This window comes from Sus scrofa, chromosome 16, assembly GCF_000003025.6.
Source record: "Sus scrofa isolate TJ Tabasco breed Duroc chromosome 16, Sscrofa11.1, whole genome shotgun sequence".
In the NCBI taxonomy this organism is placed as follows: Eukaryota; Metazoa; Chordata; class Mammalia; order Artiodactyla; family Suidae; genus Sus; species Sus scrofa.
In genome coordinates this window covers 53,164,018-53,183,515 of record NC_010458.4, presented here as the reverse complement: position 1 = coordinate 53,183,515, position 19,498 = coordinate 53,164,018, and the positions used below count along the sequence as shown (strand labels likewise).

General features: G+C 35.4%; 1 long non-coding RNA gene across 1 annotated transcript in view; it reads right to left on the bottom strand.

Annotated features, from left to right (window-relative positions):
* Positions 1-19,498, bottom strand: part of LOC110257298 — a 58,389-nt gene that overhangs the window by 35,091 nt on the left and 3,800 nt on the right. The window contains exon 3 of the long non-coding RNA XR_002339723.1: positions 14,765-14,807. This is a non-coding gene — a long non-coding RNA (uncharacterized LOC110257298). The remainder of the gene's footprint in view (positions 1-14,764; positions 14,808-19,498) is intronic.

Here is a 19,498-nt window from a genome sequence, read left to right as displayed (position 1 = left end):
AGGCCAGATCCTTAACCCACTGAGTGAGGTCAGGGATTGAACCCTCATCTCTTGGTTACTAGTCGGGTTCGTTAACCACTGAGCCATGACAGGAACTCCTGTTCTATGCACTTTCAAAGCATCCCTGTTTTTAGTCCCACTCTACAATTGGTCCCAGAGGTTCATACTGGTTTCAAGTCTTGACATTCTGGAGTTGTGCAGTGCAATGTAGCTGGCTTACCGTCTCCCATGACAGATATCCAGGATTCTATTCTCTCTGATATGCTAAATCAGTTACCACCTGTTCCAAGATTTTTTTACTTTACTTCCCAGGTTCCAACATTATGTTGATTTTCTCATTGGCTATGGAGCCCTCTCTTGTTCTCTTGGTCCTTGTCAGTATGTGTTTTTCAAATTTCTTCACCATCATTTTAGTGAGATTTGAGGGTGGAACATGTGAGAACTCATTTACCATGTTTAACTACAAGTCCCATACTTGTCTTTTCTTTTTTTTTTTGCTATTTCTTGGGCCGCTCCTGCGGCACATGGAGGTTCCCAGGCTAGGGGTCGAATCGGAGCTGCAGCCACCAGCCTACGCCAGAGCCACAGCAACTCGGGATCTGAGCCGCGTCTGCAACCTACACCACAGCTCACGGCAACGCTGGATCGTTAACCCACTGAGCAAGGGCAGGGACCGAACCCGCAACCTCATGGTTCCTAGTTGGATTCGTTAACCACTGCGCCACTACGGGAACTCCAAGTCCCATGCTTTATTCTTGTTTATCAGTTATTTTAGAATCAGAGCGTGTTAAATAATGGCCTAAGGAATTTGCACTGTGGCTCAGTAGTAACAAACCCCACTAGTATCCATGAGGATGCGAGTTGTATCCCTGGCCCTGCTCAGTGGTTTAAGGATCTGGCACTGATGTGAGCTATGGTATAGGTCACAGACCTGGCTCAGATCTGGCGCTGCTATGGCTGTGGTACAGGCTGGCAGCTGCAGCACTAATTCAACCCCAAGCCTGGGAACTTCCATATGCCATTAGTGTGGCCCTTAAACAAACAAACAAACGAAACGCCTAAAACTGACTCTCTCACTTGACTCTCAAATAAACAGAGGCCAGTTACATAGGACATAGATATTTGTATTTTATAAAACAGTAGCCTCACTATACTAAATATGTTGGTCTAACTCTTATGACTAGAACAGACGGAAGAAAAGAGGGGAGGAAGGCAGGGGGATCGAGGAAAGAAGGAAGAAGGAAAAAAAGACAGAATAAAATGTCTTTCCCTAAATCTTTTTTTAAAAATCATACATGATAATAAACTTTATAATATACATAATTTTTCTTCATTAATATTTCTTGGGCCTCACTATTAAGTGATGTAAAATAATTCTGTTCTCATACAATAACTGTCTAAGGATTTGGCTTCCAGAACAGGAAGCAAAAACTACACTTCCATTGCCAAGAGTACAGTTTGTTTAAAACCCAAAAGCTGTCCTTATAAAAACTGCATCCCAGAAGAGCATTTGTGGATGTTTAAATACCCTATTTATCTTCTCTAGACTTGGAATCTGATGTAAACATTGGCTTGAAATCATCTGTGTGGCAGATTTGTGATTTATTTTAGGAAAGGAAAGAGAAAAAAGAAAAAGAAGAAATGGGGACTTCTCCTCCCCCTCTTGCCTTAAAACTGGACCTGCAAGGCTCGTGTTCACTGCTTTAAATGAAGCCTCTGGCAAGCACAGTGGTCTTTGCAGCACAGCTACATCATCTGCAAAGTCTCGTGACTTTGCATCATGAGAGCTGGCTGAGATTATTCAGGGGAGGTGGTGACTGAGGAAAATGTGATTTAGAACTCTGCTCCCAGCCTGCAAACTGCTTGTCTGGGATTATGTTAGCTCTTTGTGACAGCTACTTAGAATGAGGGAAGGTAGAAGGTCACCTCTGTGACTTGGACAGAACAGTCATCTCTATTGTCAGTGTAGGCACCACTTGGCACATGTCCTGGATGAAGAGGTGCTGATGGATGAAGACACCCCCGAGCCATGATGCTTCTGTATGACCCAGGAAAGACTTGTGAGAATGTCTGCCAGTTTAAGGAGCTAAACTCTCAGCAGAGCACCAATATTAGCATGAAACACAAAGGACCTTGTGAATCAATTAATATGGAATCCCCATACCACTTGGTGGAATGCTTTTAAGAATAAAGAATATACGTCTCTGCATGTTTTTCTATTTCTACCATGGACTGCATGTATTGAAGCGAGTCTGATATCTATTTGTGGTCATAATCTGACTTAATTTCTGGGTAATTTGACTTCCAACAGATCTAAAAAACTCAAGTAAGTGGAGTTAGTTATCCAGGGCTTGATTTAGTGGTGCTCCATAGATAATATTACACAAGAATCAAAAAATTAACTATGATAGGAGTTCCCGTCATGGCGCAGTGGTTAACGAATCCGACTAGGAACCATGAGGTTTCGGGTTCCATCCCTGGCCTTGCTCAGTGGGTTAACGATCCAGCGTTGCCGTGAGCTGTGGTGCAGGTCGCAGATGCAGCTCGGATCCCGCGTTGCTGTGGCTTTGACGTAGGCTGGCAGCTACAGCTCCGATTCGACCCCTAGCCTGGGAACTTACATATGCCGCAGGAGCTGCCCAAGAAATGGCAAAAAGACCAAAAAAAAAAAAAAATTAACTATAATAGAGTTTGACCATGTGACTTCAAGTAATAGACTATGTTAAATTTCATTTTGGTGTGAGAGTCAAAACTTATACCATGTGGAAGAACTACATGTAAATAGATGGTAAATCTACAATACTTAAGAAACAAGCAGAAAATACTTCCTATGTCAATGGGAACCATTTGTATTTATTTTAGTGCTCTTAAGAGCCATAACAAGACAAAATAAAGTTCTTATAAGGCTGTATTTTCCTTGATAGGATAAAGCCAATGTAAACATAAAAGTACTGTACTCATTGGGAAAGATGAAGAAAAATAAAGCAATTACAACAGCAACTTCCACAGAGATAGTTTAGCAGCCCCCTATTAATATAATCCATTCTTCAAAAGCGAGTTATTCCAATTTCTTATAGATCTTCAAATGTCCTAATGCATGCTCTCCAGAGCTCTAAATTGCTCACCAAACACTTCAAAATATAGTTCTGGAGATAGCAATTAATGAAATAGGGCAAATTCAATAGTTATCACAGTACCTAGAATCTACTGCATGTAATGGTCGCACTCTTAAACACTTGCATTTCAGAATATGATCATTCTACTTAGTTTTCAAAAATCCATAGGTACAATTTTCCTCACTACACTTATTTCTGACAAGTGAAAACTTGAGATCTCGAACGCAGATTCCCAGAATGACATAAGGCTTAACCAGCAATGTCTCCACTGTAATAATGTCAAAACATTCTAACACAGTATTAGAATTGCAGATACAGATGCAGTTTGCAGAGCGCTGCAGTGCCGGATGTGCTGAAACTCAAAACTCTCGAGAATTACATTGCCTAGCAAAGAGAATATTTTTGCCTCAGGTCCACGTGTTGAAAATATCTCTAATCAGCTCTCACCTATTACTGCAAATGTATTCTGTCGTAAATGAAAAACAATAGGTGTTTTCTCCAGAGTACTAGAACCACAGCGACACTTGAAATGCAGTGATTCTGATATCATTATCATATTTATTATTAGCAGATATTCATAACACTAAGTTTTCTGAGTCCACTTTTTAAAAAAAATTTTAATTAGGGTAGCTCTCTTCCAGTATCATTTTTAAGGTCATCAAAGTTAGTTTTCAGAAATCTTCTACATCATTTCTAATCATGTTCACAAATTTTCAGGGTAATTTCTGAGTTCCTAAGGCTGAGAAGATAAAACTAAAAGGATTGGTAATGTCGGTGATTTGGGTATACAAAATCTTACCATTCTTGATTTGGTTACTTCTTCTAAATTCTAATTTCTACATGAATAATAACATATTGGAAGTTAAAATATAAGAACATTAATTCAGCAAGTAGGATCCTTTCAGAATCTTGTGACAAGCCTTTAAAAATGCACATTTACAAAAACATAGTTAACCAATACTCTGTTAATTTATGTTAATACCTTCCTGTAATGGTCTGAATTCACATGCTTTGCAAAATGACGCATTCGCTAACATAATTATGATTTTCCTACATTCATAAGAAACAATTGGCAGTTATTTTAATATACTTATATGCTTACCAGAAACAAGCTAAAAATCCTTTTAAAGACTTTCAAAGCTGCATTTTACTTAACTCTAATTCGATGTTCTTGACCTAAATAATACAAACCTAATGTGGTTTAACAGTCCATGGGGTATGATTTTCTTTGGGATTCTGGCAGATAATATGATAGATTGAGTTTGAACTTTGATCATGCTTGAGCTATGGAAAGTCTGTGAGACCTTTTGCCGACAAGACAGGTAGATTTATCATGAGTGATATTAGCACGGGTTATTGTGAGTAGATTAAGTTTGTAATGTACAGGAAAATTAAAGGGCCAGCTTCACTGATTAATATGTGGCGTTAGCTGGAACAGTGAAGTCATATCAGAAGTCACATCATATCAGTTTCCTTTGGCCAAGAATGAAGTAATTGATTTGTTGACAATTCAGGATTACAACTAAATAGGTTTGATTCATTTAAGTCCAAGAAAAGGTTACTATTGTTAGCAGTCATAAAGAACTCCCAAAAGAGAAAAAATGAAAAAGAAAAGTGTTACCAAATATTGGAAGCTTTCAGCACAAGCTAGGACAGAGAATTTGGTGGTTAGGAGAGCTAAGCTAAATCATCTATTCTTTATTAGTTTCTTGATATAAAATGTACTCCCTAATGTTGAGAAGCAGCAATTTAACAGCAGCTCACTTTTTGTTTTATTTCTTATCCCATTTGTTTTCGATTGGATGTTCACAAACTAATACTTCCAAGGGCCACATAGAGTAGTTCTGCCCATGAAAAGGTGGATTTATGCGATTTCTGGTTTCTTATTTGGTCCTCTTGGCACCAACATTCCTGCTTTCCCAGAACAAAAAAGAAAAACTACTTTAATGTTAAATTGACTGATAGCTGATTCTGATTCCCCGAGATTACTGTTAATGAAAAACATACTTAATATTAAGAAACAGAAGCTATCGAATATAAAATTTATAAAAGCTATCTGCCTTTAAAGGACCAAATCAGCCATTAAATAACCATACAGGGTTGGCTTTTATCAACTGCTATATAGATAGCAACAAATAGTTAAATAAGTGAGCAAGAAAATTCACATAGCTGGATTAAAGATAACTCAATTTTTGTACCCTGGACCATAAAAGTCAATTTCTAAGATGTTGTGTCACGTATGGAAAAGTGATATTTCATAATTTTTCAGAAAGAATTTTAAGTGTACATAATTAAATATTAATTAAATATAAATATATTTAAAAATTTTTATCCTCAAAATGGATGAAAATATCCTCTGAGGCAACACATAGAAGTTTAGCATATTTTAATGTAATTTTTAAAAAAATTAAAACAACAGGGAATTCCCCTCATGGCACAGTGGAAACGAATCCGACTAGTATCCATGAGGACAAGGGTCTGATCCCTGGCCTTGCTCAGTGGGTCGGGGATCCGGTGTTGCCATGAGCTGTGTTGTAGGTCACAGATGTGGCTTGGATCCTTCGTTGCTAGGGCTGTGGGGTAGGATGGCAGCTGCAGTTCCAGTTCGAACCCTACCCTGGGAACCTCCATATGCCATAGGCGCAACCCTAAAAAGACAAAAAAATATATATATATATATATAAATACATAAATTTTAAAAAATAAAAATAAGGAGTTCCCATCGTGGCACAGCAGAGATGAATCCAACTAGGAACCATGAGGTTGCAGGTTTGATCCCTGACCTCGCTCAATGGGTTAAGGATCTGGCATTGCCTTGAGCTGCAGTGTAGGTCACAGATGCGGCTTGGATCTGGTGTTTCTGTGGCTCTGGCGTAGGCCGGCAGCTACAGCTCCAATTAGACCCCTAGCCTGGGAACCTCCATAAGCCGAGTGTGTGGCCCTAAAAAGACAAAATAAATAAATAAATAAAATTTTTAAAAAAGAAAAAATAAAAATAACACCAAAGTAGAATTTACCATATTCTCAGTTGTAGTTCATCTCTGAATAAAAGTCTGTTTTAGATTTAGCTCCATTATTGAAATAAAATTATAAAGCTACTTATCATATAATGGGAAAAATGCTGTAATGGGAAAAATATTTACTTTGCGGACAGACAAACCTTATTTAATTCTGGACTCTGCCACTTAACTATGTGACTGACCTTAGGCAAGGTCACATGAAACTAAGAAAATACTTCCAGGCTAACTGGTAGTGTTAAATAAGAATTGTATAAAACTTGGTACATAGTGTTCAAATATATTTTTTCTTCTCTCAACCACAAAGTGAATGTGAGATCTTGGAGTAATGACTATTTTTATCCCTTATATTATGTAAAATAGCTTCTGTATTTTTTTTTCTTTTTTCCTTTTTTTGGCTACACCTGTGGCATGCAGAAGCTTCCAGGCCAGGGATCAAACCTGTGCCACAGCAGTGATCCAAGCCACTGCAGTGACAATTGTGGATTCTTAACCCATTGAGCCACACACAGGAACTCCAAAAAATAGGTTTTGTATTTTTTGATACAGCTTTTTAAAAAAATTGTTTTAATGGAGATATGACTCCGGTACCATAAATTCACCCCTCTAAAATGTACAATGTAATGGCTTTTAGCAAATACACAGAGCTTTGTTTGCATCCATCACAATTTATCTTTTCATTATCCCCCAAAAGAACCCCACTCTTTAACCTGCTGTATAGCACAGGGAACTCTACCCAATATTCTGTGATAATCAATATGGAAAAAGAACGGATGTGTATATATACATAACTGAATCTCTTTGTTGTATGGCAGAAATTATCTCAACATTGTAAATTAACTATGCTTCAATAAAACTTTAAAAAATGAAAAAGAAGAAAGCCCACTTTTCTTAGTCATCACCTTACAATCATCCCATCCTGCCTAGACTTAGACAATTGCTACTTTCCTTTCTGTCTCTATAGGCTTTCTTATTCTAAACATTTTATATAAATGGAATTGTGTACTATGTGGTCCTTTGGGCCTGAATTCTTTCCTTCACATGGGGTTTTTGAGGTTCATCTATGTTGCACCATGTGTTAGTACTTCATTCTTTTCTATTGCTAACTATTATTCCACTGTGTGTGTGTGTGTGTGTCTGTGTGTGTGTGTGTGTGTGTGTGTGTGTATTTTAAAGATCATTCTTCAGTTGATGGGCATTTGGGTTGTTTCCACTTTTTGGTTATTAGGAATAATGCTACTATGAACACTAGTATACAAGATTTTGTGTGGATATGCTTTCATTTCTTTTGGATATATGCCTAACAGGTAGAAATGCTGAATCATATGGTAACTCTTTGTTTAACCACTTGAGAAATTTCTGGACTGCTCCCTAAAACACTGCGATATTTTACATTCCTACCAGGTTTCAAGGGTTCTAGTTTCTCCACATCCTCACCAACACTTATCGTTTTATTTTTTTAATTATAGCCATCACAGTGTATGGAAAAGATATCTCATAGTTTTGACTTGCTTTTCCCAGTGGCTCATGGTGTTGAGTATCTTTTCATGGCCACTTGTATTTCTTCTTCAAAGGAATGTCTATTCAGATCTTTTGTCCATTTTTAATTGAGCTGTCTTTTATTATTGAGATGTAATAGTTCTCCATATGCTGTAGATAGAAGTCCCTTATCAGATATTTGGGCCCTTTTTTCCTAATTATTTTCTTATTTTTCTCCTCCTCAGCATCTCCCACCTGACTTAATACAAAATTCTTCACAGTTTTCATTTTTGCCAAGTCCTTTTAGAAATTTTAACAAAAATATTTCCCCATCCTAAATGGTCCATATTCATTTGAATGACAAACATCTCTGAATAAGTGTATAATGAAAGGTTTCTTTGTCATTGGAATTGACCTTTCCATGCTGTATAAATACCATGTGTATTTTTTTAATTGCAGTATAGTTGATTTACAGTTTCAGGTGTACAGCAAAGTGACTCAGTTTTATGTATTACAAGATATTGAATGTAGTTCCCTGTATTATATACAGGGCCTTGTTGTTTATCTGTTTTTTATATAGTAGTGTGTATTTGCTAATCCCAAAGTCCTAATTTATCCCTCCCCTCACTTTCCCCTTTGGTAACCATACTTTTGTTTTCCATGTCTGTGTGTCTGTTTATGCTTTGAAAATAAGTTCATTTATATCATTTTTTTAGATTTGTGTACAAGTGATAGCATATGATATTTGCCTTTCTTTGTCTGACTTACTTCACATAATATGATAATCTTCAGGTCCACTCATGTTGCTGCATTATTTCATCCTTTTTTATAGGTGAAGAATATCCACACCTTCTTTATCCATTCATCCGCTGATGGACATTTAGGTTGCTTCCATGTCTTGGCTATTGTATGTAAGTAGTGCTGCAATGAACATGTACCTTTTCAAATTAGAGTTTTCTCCAGATATATGTCCAGGAGTGGGATTGCTGGATCACATGGCAACTCTATTTTCAGTTTTTTAAGGAACCTCAATACTGTTCTGCACAGTGGCTACACCAATTCACATTCCCATCAACAGTGAGGGAGGGCTCCTTTTTCTCCACACACTCTCCAGCATTTATTATTTGTAAACTTGTTGATGACGACCATTCTGACTGGTGTGTGGTGATACTTCATTGTAGTTTTGATCTGTATTTCTCTAATAATTAATAATACTGAACATCTTTTCATGGGCCTGTTGGCCATCTATATGCCTTCTTTGGAGAAATGTCCATTTACGTCTTCTGACCATTTCTGAATTCTGTTTTTCTTTTTTATTATTATTGAGTTATATGAGCTGTTTATATAGTTTGGAAATTAAGCCCTTGTCAGTCACATCATTTCAAAATATTTTCTCTTGTTTCTTAGGTTGTGTTTTCATTTTGTTTACGTGCTTTTTAGTTTTTAAGTTTAATTAGGTCCCATTTGTTCATTTTTGTTTTATTTCTATTACTCTGTGAGATGGATCCAAAAAAATACTGATGCAATTTATGTCAAAGAGTGTTCTGCCTATGTTTTCCTCTAGGAGTTTTAGAGCATCTAGTCTTACACTTAGGTCTTTTTTTTTTTTTTTTTTAATTTTATGGCCTCATCCGTGGCATATGGAACTTCCTAGGCTAGGGATTGAATCCAAGCCATAGCTGTGGCAATGCTGTATCCTTTAATCCACAGCACCGGGCCGGGAATCAAACCCACATCTCCACAGAGATCCAAGTCGCTGCAGTTGGATTTTTAGCCCACTGCACCATAGTGGGAACTCCTAGGTCTTAAATCCACTTTGAGTTTATTTTTTATATGGTATTAGAGAATGTTCTAATTTCATTCTCTTACATGTAGCTGTCCAGTTTTTCCAGCATCACTAATTGAAGAAACTGTCTTTTCTCCATTGTATATTCTTGCCTCCTTTGTTGTAGAATAATTGTCCATAAGTGAGCCATGTGTATTTTTGCAGCAATTTTGGCTGAAAGTCTACTGACTTTTTATATGAATTTTAAAAGCCTTCAATTATTTGTGCCAAGTGAATTTATACATGCACAAATTATTTCCAAAAACATTTATTTAGACAATAGAGTCATTTTTTAAACACAAATTTCTCAATTATTTTTTTCTTGTAGGTCCTATTATTTCTTTGCCTCCTCAAAATACAGACAACTTCATTTGAAATAATGCCATTTTTTTGTTGCAAAGCTTCAGTCTATCCAATACCACATCCAGAGTAGAAGAAAAATACAGACAAAATGTACCTTCCTGTTGATAATAGGCATATTTCAATGAATTATTTGCACAGTTCACACAGTCAACATATTTGTTGGTAATATTAATGAATTCTCTCCTCCAGATTAAAATGCAAGCTTGAAATATTAAAATATTTCCATTGTAATCATGTCATCCAATACAGTGATACCGTACATATTTAGGAGTTAGATTTACAAAGTCATCTCATCAATATGACTCAAAGGTCTGCACATGGAGACAGAGTAAAAAAATGGTGGTGCAATGTTTCTCAAAGTGCGACTCAAAGGCCACAAGTTATAGAATCATCTGACATGCTGGTGAAACACCCAACTCCAGACCCAACTGTGCCAAAAAGGAGGATGATACAGGGGGTGTACCTCATGAATCTGCATTTTAAAGTAATTGTTCCAGGTGACTCCGATTCATTCTAAAGTTTGAGAACCACTGGTATAGTTAAATAAATAGGTCGATAAATAGCATAATATGCTTCAGAATGTAAAAGACTGTGAGAAAGTTACTTCACCTCTTTGGTCCTGTTATCTCACCTTCTCAAGAATATGTCAGGATAGTTTAATAATGAATATATGTAAATCACCCAGCACATTGTCTTTCTCAGAGTGGGTGCTCAATAAATACAAGCATATCTTGTTCTATTGAACTTTGCTTCATTGCACTTCACACGTATCATATTGTTTACAGATTGAAGTTTTGTGGCAGGCCTGTGTCCAACATTTTATTGTCACCATTTTTCTAACAAGATTTGCTTACTTCATATCTCTGCGTCACATTTTGGTAATTCCCATAGTATTTCGAATGTTTTCACTGTTATTATCATTATTATGATGATGTGTGATCAGTGATCTTTGACATTACTCTACTAGCTGAAGACTCAGATGACAGTTCTCATGTTTTAGCAATAAAGCGTTTTCAAATTAAAGTATGCACATTGTTTTCTTTAGACCTAATGCTACTGAACATTAAATAGACTATGGTATAGTATAGACATAACTTTATATGCACTGGGAAATGAATAAATTCATGTTACTTGTTTTATTGTGATGTTTGTTTTATCACAATGGTCTAGAATTGAACCCACAGTATCTCTAAGGTATGCGTGGAGTAGTTATTATAGATCTTCCTCTACTTACGATGGAGTTATGTCCTCATAAACCCATCATAAGTTGAAAACATACAAAGTCAAAAATGCATTTAATGCAACTAACCTACTGAACATTATAGCTTAGCCTAACTTATCTTTGCTTTTTTTTTCTTTTTTTTGTCTTTTTAGGGCCACACCCATGGCATATGGAAGTTCCCAGGCTAGAGGTCAAATCAGAGCTGTAGCAACCAGACTGTACCACAGCAACACACAATCCAAGCCACATCTGTGACCTACACCACAGCTCATGGTAACACTGGATCCTTAACCCACTGAGCAAAGCCAGGGATGGAACCCACATCCTCATGGATACTAACTAAGCCATGACAGGAACTCCCCTAACTTATACAGGCTCAGAACACTTATAATAGCCTGCAGTTCGGCAAAAATTATTTAACACAAAGCCTTTTTTATAATAGTGTTGCTAATTGCTCAGGTACTTTATTAGATACTATACTGAATGTAAAAAACAGAATGGTTGTATAGGTACAGAATGGTTGGAAGTGTACTGGTTGCTTACATTTGTGACCACATGGCATCACAAGGGCAATCATACTCCATATTGCTAGCCCAGAAAAAGATCAAAATTTAAAACTCAAAGTATGGCTTCTACCAAATGTATTATCAGTTTCACACCATTGTAAAGCTGAAAAATTGTAAGTGGAACTGTTGTAAGTCAAGGACTGTCTTATTATCTGTTTTTTAAACCACCTCTCTGGGGCATTCTTCTCGGAATAACAGGTAGAGGGGAGTGGAGGAAGCAGTATAAGCAAAGCTTTGAGGATAATTATTCAACCAAAACATTCACTACAACTTTGAGGAATCCACAAGTGGAAGTAGTAATAGGTATATCTGGAAAAGTCAGATTGGGCTAGATAAGAGGACCCCTAAACTCAAAGCACAGAATTCGATTTTCTCACAGTAAGCCATGAAGTCATTGCAGGGTTATTTATTTTTATTTATTGTAAGAATTTTCAAGCATCCTCAAAAATAGAGATAATAGTATAATGAAGCTCTATAAACTCATAACTCAGATGCAATAATTACCAAGATTTTGTCACATTGACTCATCCATCTCTTTTTCATTTTACTTTTTTCTTTGCCAAAATAACTTAAAGCAATCTTCAGCTTTTGTGTTATTTCACTTTGCATAACTCAGTATGTAGCTATAGAATATATGACACTTTCTTACATAATCCAAAAGCCTTTATCATGCCTAAAAAATTAACATATTTCTTGGCATCATCTATCGACCACCCAGTTCATAACCATGTTTCCCAAATGGTCTAAAAAAATGTCCTTTTACAGTTGGTTTTCCTAATTAGGCTCAAAACACAGTCTGTACTTTACAGTTGGTATGGTTTCTCAAGTCTCTCTAATCAAGAAAAGTGCCCTCCTCTAATCCTTGTTTTTTATGTCATCATCTTATTGTAGAAATTAGGTGATTTGTTTACATAGAATAATTGTTTTGGATTTGTCTATGGGCTTCCTTGGGGTGGGGGTGGTTATTCAACTTGTTTTTCTGTTCCTCCATATTTCCTATGAGTGGACATTTGTTCTGGAGACTTATTTAGATTCAGGTTCAGCTTTCTGGGCAAAAGCCCTTCATAGAAGCACTGTGGGTTTCTTACTGCATCACAGTAGAAGGCATTCCATATCTGGCTGTCCCACTTTTAGTAATGCTAATAGTGGTCACTTATTTCAGGAAGTAAAAGCCTGCTCATACTATGATAAAGCTCCTCATCACCTATCAATTAATACTTTCAACCAACTGATGACTATTGCCAAAATCAATTCTTTCATTAGGGCTTATAAAATAGTGATGTAATTTTAGCATTCCTTTCATATTTATAGATTGGAATTATTCTGTAAAGAATATTTTTTCTGAGAGAAATAGACAACAATACAATAATAGTGGAGAACTTGTATATCCTACTATCAACAATGGATAGGTCATCCAGAAGGAAAATCAGTAAGGAAACATTGTACTTAAACTACACATTAGACCAGATAGACCTAAGAGACTTATAGAAATCATTTTATCCAGCAGCAACAGAATACACATTCCTATCAAGCACACATGGAACATTTTCCAGGATAGATCATATGTTAGGCCACAAAACAAGTCGTAATAAATTTGAAAAGACTGAAATCATATCAAGTATCTTTTCTAACCATAATTCTATGAAACTTGAAATCAATCACAAGAAGAAAACTGGAAAACTCACAAAAACATGATATTAATAGCACGTTTGTTATAGCTTGTTTAAACAAGCTCCTAAACAACCAATAGGGTGAAAGAAGAAATTTTTTAAAAAATCAAAAAATATCTTGAGGCAAATCAAAATGGAAACACAACATGCCAAAACTTGTGAGATAGAGAAAAAGCAGTTCCAAGAGGGAAGTTTATAGAAATAAATGTCTACATAAAGAAAAAAACAGAAACTCAAACAAACCACCTAGTTCTTTTCTAGCTTTCATGGAACTAGAAAAATACCAAAAAAAAGCACAAAATTAGCAGAAGGAAGAAAATAATAGATGAGAACAAAATAAATTAGAGACTAAAAAGATAAGAGAAAATATGAATATAACTGAGAGCTGATTTTTAAAAAAGATAAACAAAAATGACAACACTTCAGCTAGACTAGCTAAGAAAAAAAGAGAAGACCAAAATAAATAAAACTAAAAATGAAGAAAAGACATTACAATTGAAAGCATAAAGATATAAAGAAATTACTGTGAACCATTATACACCAAAAAATTAGATAATCTATAGGAAAAAGATAAATTCCTAAAAGCATAAAATATACCAAGGCTGAATCATAAAGAAATTAAAAGTATGAATAGATCAATCACTAGTGAAGAGATTGAATAAGAAATCAACAGCTTCACAAAAAAGAAAAGCCCAGGGGCAGGTTCTTCACTGGCGAATTCGAACAAACATTTAAAGAAAAATTAAAACCAATCCTCTCGAAGTTTTGTAAAAAATAGAAGAGTAGGGAACAGTTCCAAAGTCATATTATGAGGTCAGCATTTACTTGATACCAAAGCTAGATAAAGATGCTTTAAGAAAATCATGCATTGCATTTAAATTATTGTTTCTTTTTTAGTTTTCTTAGCTGCATCAGTCTTTCCTTGACTTTCATTACCCTGTATTTATGAAGATTACAGGCCAGTTATTTTGCAGAAATTCTCCCAATTTTACTCCATCTGATGTTAATCATGTCTCATCGCTGGATTCAAAATATGCATCTTTTGTGAGACTATTACAAAATGGTTTCTTACTTTCTTACTACATTCTATCAAATGGCACATGATTTAGATTTGTCCCGTTACTAACATTATCCACATTAATCACTCAGGGTGGTGAATGACAAAACTTTGTACTGGAAAGTGACTCTTTTTTGTTTCTCTAATTAGTAAGTATTTTGTGAGGAACTACAATGAGACCATGTAAATATTTCATTCCTCATAAAAATTTCAATTTATTCATTTCTTTACTTATATTAGCATGAACTAATATTAGTTACTATTAAGGTTTCTTATTGTATTCAGTAAGTTATAATCCATTACTATCATTATTTTGATGCATGAATTTTCCTAGATTTGGCAAGTGGGAGCCCCTTCAAGCTGGAATTTGTGTCCTTTTGACAAGCCCCCTTCATTCTTTAAGGATTTCCTTACTTTCTGGCATCCCAAGATATTTCAGACATACTTACATGCCCCAACTTGGAATCAGCTGTTTCTCCAAGGGGTTGGTTCCTGTGAATGGAAAATAATATTTAGAGGCCAAGTTCTGGATGTTAGGTGTGCTCATTACTATTGGGGTATTGTTGACCTCAAAAACTGTCAATAGGGCATATATGTAGTACATACACATCTAAATGTATTTCTATATTTATCTATACATATTGAAAACATTTTAAATTTTCACCGATACTTCTAATTCCAATCCAGTGACACAGGGTTCATTCTAGTTTTCCCTCTTTCCATATTTGTAACTCCCTTTTTCCATAGTGAGGAACCTGACTTCCATTATTCTTAATGTACTTATTTCATCAATTCCCCAGTATGTAATGTTTCCCAATTCTAGTGCTAACTCCTCCCCTGCATTGATATCCTCTTCTCCTTCTTGACCTCTGATACCTCTTACAGAGGACTATTCCATGTGAACATCCTCCTCCCCCTACTTAGGCTCTGAATCCCCATGCCTAGTTAGTCCTTACCCCATCCCTGCATAAATGACTCTCTCAGGCCTGTTGAACTTCAAAATCCTAAACTATACCCCCAATCCATGCCTTAAATGCCCAGCTACTCTCTTCATATAACTTGGCCTCCAAAATCCCACAATAGGCCAAAACTGTACAGATACTCTTCTTCCCTGCTACTCTCTGACACTCTAAGAAGGACCACACTCATGACCAGAGGTTCTCCTCACTTGATTCAGGCTCTGACAGGCTTGCCAACCAGCTCCTACACAGAAGTCTTCTTCATCCCTCTTGGCACACAATGGCTCTCCCAAACCTTCTTTTGCTCCAGCTGGTAAAAACCTTGCTCCACCCTACTGGATGGCTTCAGGACTAGCCCAGATTATACATTAATAGCTCCCCCTTTTACTTTCAAAAGTGTGCTTGTTAAACAGTAAACTGTATGTGTTAAGTCAACATACAATATAAAACAATATGCATAATCGACTTATCTACAGGTCAACCTGGGAAAGCTTTTTTGGAGCAGTACTTTTACACACCCGGGGGGTAAAGTTTTGTCTCTTTTGTCTCTCTTAGTTATAGAGAACACTGAGAGTTCACTTAACAGTGTTATTATATGCTTTAGTCATGATAGTGAGAAGAATCAAACTTAAATTTCTCTCAGTAGAGGACTGATTAAATAAATCATCATACATATACATACAGAGAAATTTGGAGTTGTTAAAAAAGAAACAAGGTAGGTCTATAATACTGATGTTAAAAAATATCTAAAGTGCATGTATTGTTCTCTAAAAATGTTTATTGAAGTACTGTTGATTTACATAAAATGTATATATTGTTAGGCAGAAATATCAAGGTAAAAACAGTTTTATAGCATGATCTCATTTGTACAAAAAAATATGTTTTTTGCCCACATATGCATGTGCAGAAAGAAAGGCATGGAAGGACATATGCTGCTATATTAAGATAGGTTATTTTAGAGAGACTGCCATTCTTGGTCATTTTTACTTTTGATTTTATACAATTCTATAAATTTAGAATTAAATTTACCATTAAATTTTATGCAAAAATCATGGATTGTTTCTATAATTAGGAGAAAATGGTTGAAACACTCTTTTAAAATAAACTGCAGCAATTTGAAAGGATTTAATGTGAGTATTGTCTCCCCGAAGCTCCTCAGCATGATATAACCTAATTGTGGGCATGGTGTTAATGTGTATTGGCGCAAGAGCAATGGGAGGCAGAAAAGAAAGGAGCAAGACGAAAGTTGACAACTTGGTTTTCCTTGAGATATTCTTAGATGCTTTCATTTTTCCTTAAAGGACGAGGCCTGCCTGGTCAGCTGGGTATCCCCACAGTAAATTTAAAACATAACTCTTAGTGAAAGGAAAATGTTGACCCTTAAGGAAGAGACTTGGGTTCTCAGAAATGGTACAACCTTTTGCTTGTTCCAAGTAATATTAATATGTGAAGGACTTAATTTTATATTTTAGTCCAAATTAATTTTATTCTAAAAACAGTATTGCTCTCTGATATGGCCTTAAATGTATTTTATGGAAATCTTTTAGAAGAAAGCACTTGAAATGGGGACATGCCTATTTCTGGAAAGTAGCTATGTGCAAAAAAATGGGGTATGTCTGGAGATAGCTCTTTTTTCTGCCCTATTCCCCTAGGGTTTGCACATTTAATACTCTCCATTTCAATTTAAGTTTGCATTATTTTAAAAAATTATGTGCACACATACACAACATCCATACTTTGCCTTATCCAAAAAAATTTTGTGGCGGTAGTGTCTGTCTAGTCAAATTCAGCTTTTCTTTCTCTCTTTCTTTCCTTTCTTTCTTTTTTAAACGGCCACATCTACAGCCTATGGTGCCCCTGGCCTAGGGGTTGAATCAGAGCTGCAGCTGAGCCTTCCTTCTGTGACCTATGCTACAGCTTACAGCAATGCTGGATCCTTAACCTACTGAGCAAGGCCAAGGATCAAACCCATATCCTCACAGAGACAACTTCAAGTCCTTAACCTGCTAAGCCACAATGGGAAATCCAAGTTCAGCTTTTCTAATTGGCCTTTCCTCCAAACATATACACTTGCCATCAGTACTTCTTTAATGAGATTAACAGTAATCTATTTTGGTATGAATTATTGTTATAAGTTTTTATCTCATTATGAAAATGGATAATGTACAATTTAGAAAATCTTGAAAACAGAAACATGATGAAGAAAAAAATCACCTAATAATCCCACCATTCACAAGATAGCATTATTAACATTTGGTTGTACTGTGTTCCATTCATTTTTTTCTATGTATTTTTAATTTGATTTAAATGATAAATTGTTCCACTTTTCCTTTTAAACGTAACCTTATAACACAGAATTTTTTTTTTTTTTTACAAAACTCTCCATAAAAATAATTCTTTTTTATTTTTTTATTTTTATGGCTGCACCCACAGCATATGGAAGTTCCAGGGCCAGGGACTGAATCTGAGCCACAGTTGCAACCTACACTGCAGCTGCAGCAACACTCCTTTAACCTATAGCACTGCACCTGGGGATCGAACCCGCACCTCTACAGCAACTTGAGCTGCTGCAGTTGGATTCTTAACCCACTATGCCACACAGCAGAGATTCTCATAAATATAATTCTTAATGATCCTATGGGACTCTGCCATATGCTGAACCATAATTTACTTAAGCTGTTTTTTCATATTGTAAGTCAGACTGTAATAAACGTCTTTGCATAAAAAACTTTAAAAAATATTTTTGGCTATTTTCTTAGAATCACTTTCTAGAAGTTGGGTGAAAATGAAGGTTGTTGGTATATATTGCCAAATGGCTTTTCAGAAAGGTTATACTGGTTTATTTATCTAATAGCACTGCATATCAGGTCACATTTTATTATGATCCTGCTTGGCAGTAATTTTAAGAATGCATATTAAATAACGATACTATCTTACTTACACAACTGATGCCTTAAACTATTTATTGTTATGTGGAAGAACTAATATGAAAGTAATATAAAGCAGTGCACAGAATGAGAAATATTAATTTGGTCAAAATAATGGCATTTATTATTTTATACTATGCACAGCAGTATACCCTTACTGTCAGTGAATTAAAAGTGAAAATTGTTTAAATAAAATTATGTATGGTTTTAAAATCTATGTAATAATCATGATTGTGAAATAACTCATGTCCATATCACCAGAGAAGAAAAAAAAAAGTTTTGTTTCTTTGGTTTCACTCTGGGTATTTAAATAATGAAATTTAAAATTAATGACTTGACAAACAAAAATACAGTTGAAATTGGCATGAAAGAAATATATCCCAGTTAATACTTTATGCTAACGTTGTGTTTTGGAGGGTTTTACATAAAATCTGAGTTGTTTGGATGTATTCTTCTATTTCTGTCTGCCCTCTGCTGGATTTCCCAATCTTATTGAGGTATTAAGCAGTCTTAGAAAGTGTATTTAAGAAAACTACATTTGTAGAAAAAGTTAAGGGAAATGCTTCCTATATTTTGTTTATATGTGCTACTAAAGTAAATTACTGATCACAGGTTTTACATTTTAAGTATTCATTAAGTGAGAATTTTAGTTGGATATTTTGAAGTTTCAGTTCTACCATTTATGAAAACATGAAACAGAAATGCTGTTAATATAGGCTATGTCTTAGCCTTTCAAAAATTTTCAGGATTGAGAAGTTGGGTGGGGTAGGAGGGACAATGAGGAAATAGCTAGCTTAACTATAAATTTACAAAGTAAAAAAATGTAGAATAATTCATTGTTTGATTAAAATTATAATGCTATTCCCTTTGAAATATTTTTTAAATATTATATTCAGAGAATAATATGAATTTACATGAGAATAAAAATTTGTATGTATGTAGTACTTATATGCCAGACACTAAATACTTTATGTATATTAACTCATGTAGTCATAACAGCAACTTATGAGATAGGTACTATTAGTGCCCATTTTACAGTTGAGGAAATGAAGGCATGGAGAGGTTAGATAAATTCACCAAGTTTACCAACTAGTAAGTGATAGAGTTGGTACCCTAATTCAGGTGTTTGTTTCCATGTCTGTTTTCCTATCCACCATACTCAACTGTCTCATCTCAATATTACCTCTTGTAAGATTTTTGAATTATAGATTTATTGTCCTGATCTTAGAAATAACAAATCAAAATTCAGAGTTGTTAGGTCAATTTCCTAAAGCACTAGAATTACAAATGTTAATTG